Source organism: Crotalus tigris, unplaced genomic scaffold (assembly GCF_016545835.1).
Source record: "Crotalus tigris isolate CLP2741 ecotype Arizona unplaced genomic scaffold, ASM1654583v1 scf7180000023829.5930981, whole genome shotgun sequence".
Classification (NCBI taxonomy): Eukaryota; Metazoa; Chordata; class Lepidosauria; order Squamata; family Viperidae; genus Crotalus; species Crotalus tigris.
In genome coordinates, this window is record NW_024100213.1 from 2,763,424 (window position 1) to 2,772,999 (window position 9,576).

A 9,576-nucleotide genomic window follows, 5' to 3' on the forward strand; every position below is an offset into this window, starting at 1 on the left:
ACTGAAAAAGAAACTAAATCATTATCTGCTCTTCGATCAAAATCATGAATTTTCATTCGTGTGAAAATCTGCTTTTACAGAGATCTTCTGTGACTGCAGCTGTGTCCACTTTCTGTCATCATGTCAACATCTACAAAGGTAAATTGTAACATTATTCAACATTAGGTGAAAATGACATTTGTGCCTCTGTTTCTCAGCCACGTTCAGTCTCCAGTAGGGGATTCTCAATCAATCTTCTTGAACTGAGATGAGTAATTATCAGTCATTTAATTGCCATGTCATCAATAGTAATAATATGAATGGGCCATTTAAAGATGTCTGAATGGAAGCTAGAAATTGGAGAATTGGGTCAAGAAATCAGAAATCAAGATCAACTAAGCAGACTGAGGCAGATTACTTCATGCAGTGGATTGTAGGTTTCATTAAATTATTACTTTTTTGTCGTTATTACCTTTTACTATATGGCATGGGGAGGATTCCTTCTGGAATTTTGCCCCATATGCCAAATAACTTGTTTGGTTTGGAATAGTATAGCTCTTGCCTGAGATTCGTGAAGACAATCTTTGTGGATCTAGTTCTAATCACAGAATATCTCAGCCAGCTGTCCCTAGATTCATGAAAGCTAAGTTTATTAAGCAAAATCCCAACTTAAACAAAATAAATCTTCAAAGACTATCCAGTGGAGTGTGGGTGGATGTCAGCATCCAGAAACCCTTTAAGAGCCAGAGAAACATTCCAACATGGAACCTGATGATTCATCAAGCAGTTTGCTTCTATGCAGAAAAGAGGCATTCCAATTCTAGCCCCAAACACTCTTAGCAAGGATCAGTTTGGTGTAATGGTTGAGATACCAAACTAGAAATTGGGAAACCAGGAGTAGTCCCACTTTAGGCATGAAGCCAGCTTGGTGATTTTGGGCCAATCACTCTCTCTCAATCTAGAAAGGAGGCCAGGGCAAACCACTTCCAAAATCTTGTCAAGATCATTATCTTTACTAAAAGAAACAGGTTCAGAAAACGTCTGAATATACAGTTTGATCAGATAAGACTTCAACAAGCCCTACTGTCAAATCAGTTGTGATCTTTGGAAGGACTGTATTTCTTTTTTTATGAGATTTATCTGTCACTTCAATTTGTAACAATCCTGGGCAGCATACAAAAATACCCTAATAAAGCTGTCTTAAAAACACAGCAATTATATCGTCAAAAGGGAAAGTCCAGAAAAGAAAATTAAATACCAAACACGTCTATCCAGGACCTAGGGACAGAGCCACTTTATTTATTTATTTATTTATTTATTTATTTATTTATTTTTGTTGTTGTTGTTTTACAATGTACTCAAGGAGTCAAACATATCCAAACACCTTCCTCCTTCTATTTTCCCCACAACAACCTTGTGAGGTGAGGTGAGCTAAGAGAGAGTGTCTCACCCAAGGCCACCATTTTAAGAGCTCATTTAAATAGGCCCAGGGCAAGGACCATAGGAATCTGAGGGAGAATGGTGTTCCACAGGGCACATGATATGAGATTACATATTTGGACTTTGAAAATCTTCAAGTTTATATCTTTCCCTTATGCTTCATTGGAAGCCTCCAAAATAGGTGAATTCAAGATGGAAAACTACAACAAATGAATCTTATGATCCAGTACAACTGGCCTGGTATTCTTAACATAACAAAAAATTATTAAAGGTTCTGGAGAGCTTTTTAAAAAAGACTTAAATCATTTTCATACAGATATAAGAAAACTAGCATGTAATATTACCGACACATTTTTTATGAAATACCTTTGTTTGGCAAAATCTCTAAAGTCCCATTTTCCCATTGGAAAAATACGCAAATCTGTATAAAGAGCAAAGGAGGAGCAAAGACAAAGTAAACAGTGAGGCTGTTTGATATAGAACGAACATCAGGAAACTCAGCAAATAAAGATAATTATAGGAAAAAAAGTTTTTTTTTGTGGAAAATCTATTTCTGGTTCCCAATATGGTTGAGCACTTATAAAAATCTGAGTCCTAGGGAGAGTAAGGAAGGAATGACTGATGAATTCTCAGAACACTGACATATTTGGCCTTAATTCTGGTGCTTATAAACTAAATTCAGGAACTGAACATACTAAAATAAATTTACGTCAGAAATAGTCAGTCAGTTTTCTTTAGCTGCCAGAACACATGACATCCAACTCTAACTGTAACTAGGAGCAAATATAAGGTAAGAGAAAGATATGCTTCTTAATTTTTCTAATGGAAAACTTTGTTCATACAGTAAATTATTCCCTCACAAAGCTTGTTTTAGTCATTGTTTAAAAGCATAATCCTATGTATGCCTGCTCAGAAGCTATTCCATTGTATGTAAGTAGACATACTTATCAAGTGACAATACCCCAACTGGTATTGGAAGCTCAGCTTCCATGCTTGGATGTGACGGACACCACCAGAAAATTGTATGCTAGGCAATGACAAACCACTTCCATGCGGTTGGCAAGAAAACTACATGGACAAGTCCCCTAAGTTCTAGGGACAAGTTCAGTGTAAAAAACATTTTACTTTTCTCTGTAAGTGTATTCGATTGCCATCTGAATTATGTAGTCTTGGGTCTAGATATGTATGAAAATCCATATCCATGAAAATCCAGCTCCAATTCTAATGCTAAAGTGAATTACACCAACAGATATAATCTGATTTTTATCTTGTTTGTATCTGAAAAAGAAACAAATTGAGACATCACTCTAAAACAGACAATGATGAAACTGGAACTTTGTTCCAGTCCTGTTGGAAGCAGAAGATCTTTCATGTCATTTCCAATGTTCTGATTTCCTTAAGAACATAGCCAGAACTGCTCTACTGGACCTTCCCTGGTTTATCCAGAAATGTGAGTGTGAAAAATCCCACTTATGATTTGCATCCTGTATTCTCCAGGAGATTTCATAAATATGGCTTGTACATTTGACAGTTTTCTATTAAACTGAAATGAAACCTGGATCCAATTACTTTTGAACACTGAAGAAATTAGTGTCTGTAATTTAAGCTTTCTGGCTCCTTTCCCTATAAATAATTCTAGTGGTAGAAGATGGGTCCTTTCTGTAACTGTTTAATTGAGGCTAGGATTTATTTTGGCTCAACCAAGGACACTAAGCAGTATAGAATATTGTCTAGATTTCCAAAAAAAAGGGGCAAAATACCTGGCAGCGATTCCAGAAATGCCCCTGGCCCTGCTGAATGTGGTTCTAATTGTTTTCATTTGAACTTTGATCTACAGTAGATTCATTTATTGTCCACAATTTCTTTATTCCAATTTTCACCACACAGACTTCCTCTAACCTGGCTTAGTTCTTAATTGTGGATCGAGACATTTAGAACTATATATCCTCATAAATTAAACTCCACATTTCACATTTTTTCTCTTTTCACTTCTTTCCTGTTGCTATGATTTTTTTGGTGGTGCTCCTGCCATGATTATTCCAGCTGGTCTCAGAGGTTGGGCCAACCATTTGACGATCCGTTTAGCCTTTCTTTCATCTGCTTTGATCTAGAAGCTTTGGGTGGGGGTATTTTAAAACATAGACGTCATTTGGAAGTGGGAGCAGAGAGACTAATGTTAGGCTTTCTTCTTTTTTTTTTTTTTTTGCTTTGCACTTTGAGTGGCTTTGTTGTTTTCCATCTTATAAAAACTCATCGCTGCCAGGATTAAAGCTCAGAAGAGAAGGTTTGCAGATCATATCGCCTTAGAGATGGGATCTGCAAACACAAACCTCCACAGCAGGATATCTTTATGTAGGAAAAAGGCCAAATGTATAAATACTGGGAGGCCTTATTCTTTATCTCCTGGCTGTAGTCTTGTGATGATCCAACGTTTATTCACACGGTAGAACACTTCAGAAAACTTCAGTCAGAGCCAGAATCCTTATATATGCCATAGGTAGCTGCCATTTTACAGAATTGCTATGAAATAGTGCAGTTAGTAAAGGTCTGAAAAAAAAACCTAATTTAAGAACCATTTTTATGGGTAACATCTTCTAAATTCCTTATCTTGCTCATATATTATTCTCATATAAAATTGCATAATACACTGCAATGACTTAGCTCTCTTCAATCTCCTCTCCAGATAGCACAGTCCTTATCTGATTGAGAATTACATGGTTAATAATCTCAATAAATCTGGAAGGTGCCAAGCAGTGAAAGGCAACAATATCATCTCCATGGATCTGAAGAACTCTTGTTTATTCACAGCCAACACAAGTAAGAAAGAGTTGTTTAAACTTGTTCAGGGCAACTGTACTTTTTAGTAACAAGTTCACATAAAAAAAATTTAAATGGTAAGAATAAAAATAACTTGTTTCTTTTTGTTTTTATTGAGTAAGTGCCAATTGTAGAAAACTGTGGAGGGAATACTAGATTCAGCAATAAGAGGTGACCCCAAATAAAAATGACCTTTGTCATTAGACCCACTGATCTCTATCAGGGGGGGAGGGAGGGAGGAACGGAGGGAAGAGAAATCTTAGAGCGCAATGGAATCATCAGTTTTATTAATCTGTTCCTGATTTCCTGGTCTCTTCTTCTGAGTGATCATGTTTTGTGAGACGTATTTGTCAACGCTGCAAATATTATATATTCTTGCTTTTGACAATATGCAGAATTGTCTGGTAATTATGGGGTTAATACAGAGCAGAAGAAGGGTTGGGGGTAAAGCCCAGGAAAGAAAGAGGAAGAAAACATTTGACCTTCACACTAATTGGATAATGTCAGATATGACAACTAATTTAGGGAGGGAACATGCTGATAATTTAACTGCTCAGAGGAAGAGAACTTAGATCCTAGCATCCCTCCGTTGTGCCTGTACCGACATTTTGTAACAATAAAAGACTTTTAGGAAAATAATGCCGGGAAGTTCTTTGAAATGTTTCATTAGCCAGAACCATAACAGTATTTACTAGCCTGAATAGACCACCCAACTGATTTTATGTAAAAGAATCAATGAGTTATTTCAAACTATCAGCTTCCTATATTCAGTCTTCCTTATGAACAATATATCTGTCTGAAGTTTAACTATGATGTTTCCCCAACAAAAGGATTGTTAACACTGTAAACTGTATTATGTTAGGTATCAAACGGTGTCAATAAAACCATATTTTAAAGAAATATAATTTAATAATTTCTGCACTAACAGATGTGATATATGGATTACTTCATCACTGCAGTCTAGCATGGGTTGAACTTTCTCTAATTTGATGAGGGAAAACTGTCCATTTTTGGAGGTCTAAATTATGTGGTACCAATGAAGGAGCATATCTGTAGCTCAGGGTTGAAATGAGGAGTCCTTGGTGCTCTTGGAGCTTGCTTGTTTTCTTGCAGACATTTCATTTCCCTAACTAGATAACATCATCAGTGCTAGTGATGATGTTACCTATTTAGGGTAATGAAATGTCTGCAAGAAAACAAGCAAACTCAGAGAGCACCAAGGACCCCTCTAGATTGTTGTTCTTATTAGTTGCGAAGTCATGTCCGACCCATCGCGACTCCATTCCTCCAGGCCTTCCTGTCCTCTACCATCTTCTGGAGTCCATTTAAGCTCACGCCTACTGTTTCAGTGACTCCATCCAGCCACCTCATTCTCTGTCATCCCCTTCTTCTATTGCCCTCTGGATTATGTTCCTAAATTAGATTTGTGTGGTCTCTTTATATTTCTAATGTGGAGAACATGCAGCCCTTCAGATATTGTTGAATTATTACTCCCAGCAATATTAGTCATCCTGGCCAATAGTAAGATGTCTGTGGGGGGAGAAGGGGAGGGTTCAGCGATAGCGTGTTTCTCTGTCATAGTCCTGACAAAATCAAAAATTGAAACTTGTGTTTCAAGATAAGCTGCTTTAGGCACCATGTTTATGATTGGGAAAATTTCCCCCTCCCTTAGCAATAGTACTTATACTTATATACCGCTTCATAGTGCTTTGCAGTCCTCTTTTAGTGGTTTATAGAGTTAGCTTATTGTCCCCAACAATCTGGGTCCTCACTTTACTGACCTTGGAAGGATGGAAGGCTAAGCCAACCTTGAGCCCCGTCAGGATTAAACTCCAAGCTGTGGGCAGAGTTAGCCTCCAATACTGCATTCTAACCACTGCACCACCATGGCTCTTGCTAATATCTCAGTCCCTCTTAGTCCATAGACCTTTAACTTAGAAAGAAGAACAAATATACAATGTATATTATTTGTTAAAAGTAATTTTATTTGTTTCTAATATAGAAAGAGATTTCTCAGCCATGACATCAGTGAAATAGAATTAATTACCATCTGGGATGCACTACAGCCAGTTCTACAGGCTTTGTGACTTTATGTATTTTTCTGTCATGTAAGTATGCTTTTCCTAATGCTACTTGGTTGCTGGTTATTGTAGGTCAGCTTTGTTTTTATATATTTGAAATGAAAAGAATTCAGTGTTAACTGCTATTACAAGCCACATAAAAATTCTAAAAGATCAGGCAAGTCAAAAATAGGATGTTCAAATTATCCCCATTTTACAGATGTTGAGCAGAAGTTAAGGACATTGTCCAAGACCACCCAAAAAGTTCATAACTGAGGTTCTATTTCAGTCTACATTGCCTAGTTCCAAATCCAACACAAAATACTCTGTCCGTATACTTCGTTGCTTTAGTCAAGTCAGCAGACTTTGGTCTTTTCAAATGTTGCTTTCCTGCACATAACCACATTGGAAAAGTATCCAAGTTCTCACCCATTTTTATTTCTCTCTGCGTGGATGATTGTTCAGAAGTTTCTCTTTCACGCACACTTATGTGAGTTCTCTGGATGTTTTTCTGGCTGGGTGGCATTGGTCAAAAATTGTTGGCCTTAGGCTAGGGAATGACAAGAAAGACAACACTGAAGAGAACAAGCTTTTCCAGATGTTCTCTTCTGGAAACAAGCTCACCTGGATATATCACAAGAAAGAGGTTTAGGAAAGACTCAGTGGTAATGAGAAGAGCACACAGACCATTGACAGAATCAGAGACAGTTCCCATGGATGCAACATGTTTATAGGACAAAGCAGGAAATGTACATATTTGCAACAAAACAGTGCTTCCTGCTATTTTAAACTCTTCACGTTCTATGGGAACAAACCTTAAATGTTGTTGCAAATGTCTGAGAACAGGAAATAATCAGTAAGGAGAGGGTTGGAAAGAGAAGGGAATATGGTTACCACTGTATACTGCCTCTTTAAGAGCCAAACCAAGAAGGTTTTAAAGACAGGATCCATAAATGGTTTTGCAAGCCATTTGATGTCTGGGATATTGAAAGAATAAGCTATTTTCAGTATTTGTTCCATTGGTCTATGTTTGGTTCATTTCTCCATCAACCCTTTTGTACCATTTAGGAAATTAAGGAAAACACCTAAATAAAGTATTATGTATTGTGATCAAATCATAATCCTATCTTAATTCTAAACTTAAGCTCATGAACATGCCATCTCAAACATACTACACCCATTGCTGAAGAACGTTGTCTAAGTTCTAACAACTGACCTGCATGTATTCTGATTTTTTTTAAAAAAATCATTCTTAATGGAATTAACGTGGGGGGTGGATAGATTACTATGATTGTCCAAGAAGCCTTGAAAACCAAACAGTTATTTTATAAGCCAAATTGAGTAGAGGCCAGCTGAAAAGAAAATGGTAGAATGAATTGGTAGAATGGGAATTCAAGACCACTCTCCTTTGACTTTCTTATGTCATGCTACTCCATGTTGATTTAGTCACCATTTTGCAGGCCAGTATATATTCTGTTGATAACATTTTTCTTTTGCTCTTACCTCTGAAAGATAAAAACAAAGATACATTGCAGAATACATACTAGGCTTACTTTTTTTTAAAAAAATCTATCAACTAAATACTTCTGAGCATTCAAGCTGTGCCAAAAATATTTACAAGTGACTATGAAATATTTGCAATCAGAAATGGCTTAGACTTCATTAATTATGCTACTGCTCAGAAAAATATGCCTTTCCAGTATAGATCCTATCTTAATATGTTGTGATTTTGATACATGCATACATGTTCTATTATAAACATATATCAACATTTTAGAAGTAAATATAATGCAACTTTAATTACATCTTGATCCATAGAATCTATTTAAAAGATAAGGTTCAGGAAGATTGCAACTATGGAATCAAGTTTCTTAGAAATTATGATATCTCCCATTTTTCATTCTGAAAGAGGAAAAAAAAAGATCAGATTCCTACAATGGAGAAAACATTTTGAAATAAATATTAGAATCCTTGGCAACTTACTCTTCTTATTGCTTTGTCAAAGTTGTTAACTAAAACGGTTCTTCTGAATTCTCCTTCCGCCTACAAACACTTCATGGAAAGGGAGTGGCACCATTGTAAAGTGGCTTTCTTCTTGGATGTGGACTTCACCAACTATGTTTTCTGGCAAATATTTACTCTTTAGAAAGTAGATCTTTCTTCTTACAAACTGTGTTGCCACACCTAGTGTGTTTTGAACTGGTGGTCTTGCTATCATTTCTTGCTGGCAAAAAAGGCATTGACCATTCTGAAGCATCTTGTTTTTCTATGACGGTTGCTTCTCCACTGTGTTTTTTCAGCAGCTTCCTCAATATGATCAAGGGGGAAAAACTACTACTGGACCGTAGTTCCCATCCCTAAACATTTGTGAGTTCTGAGGAAAGACAGATGGAAATGTTGAAATCTTGTGGTTCTGGACTTGTCATTGAGAAAACATTATAAAGTGCCCTTTTTCATGAGTACTTTGATAAACAGATGAGAGAAACCTGCATATGAAGATGTGACATCTTTCAAAAATGATTTGTGGCTTACACATCTTCTAGTCAGCAGCTGAATTGTGGTTAAATAATATCCATTTGCGGTCATTTGTCCATAAAAATGAGTTTGTTTTTCATTGCTCATAAAAATCTCATTCCTGTTCTTCACGTGGTTGAAAAATTGTGAATCACAGAGGCATTGCTGCAAATAAATCTGTATCTGCCTGCCTGTCCATCTATCTATCCATGTATCTATATCTTTAATTGCCTCACTATTTTGGCCATTTCTGATATAAAAAGATTTGTTTCTTTCAAAATAAGCCTTAAGAAATCGATAATGAATATATTTATAGGCATAACCCTTTTTTCAATAGTGCTGTACTTGAAAATTAAAGAAACTCAACAACAAGATTTTACAGTTATAGAATTGTAGCCCATCTTCCCAATACAACTAAGAACCACACAATTATTTTTGCATTCATCAGATCCATATTATAGATGTGTGTCAATTCAATTCAGGTGTCAATTCAATGATTCAGAAAACAGCCTAATTTTATTTGGACCAAAATGGAGACTGCTCAGTATGGATCCAGAATTTGAAGCAAGTTTTATGTTATCCATTGGCTGTCAAGGGAAAATCACTTAACTGCAACTTTTTTACTCTTAACATGTTGAGATGAAATTTGCAGACATGGTAGATCTTCTGAGAGAATGATGTCCACTCAGCTTTAGAGAAACAGATGCAGGGGCTTTTGAGCTAGAACTCCTCTAAATGTGTGTGTGTGTGTGTGTGTGTGTTTTAA

At 36.4% G+C, this 9,576-nt stretch overlaps 1 long non-coding RNA gene across 1 annotated transcript; it reads left to right on the top strand.

The window, feature by feature from the left end:
- The first annotated feature begins 4,087 nt into the window (after positions 1-4,087).
- LOC120298295 lies at positions 4,088-8,813 on the top strand. Its single transcript, XR_005554032.1, has 3 exons — positions 4,088-4,236; positions 6,239-6,344; positions 8,597-8,813. It is a non-coding gene; the product is annotated as an uncharacterized LOC120298295 (long non-coding RNA).
- Positions 8,814-9,576: the final 763 nt, after the last annotated feature.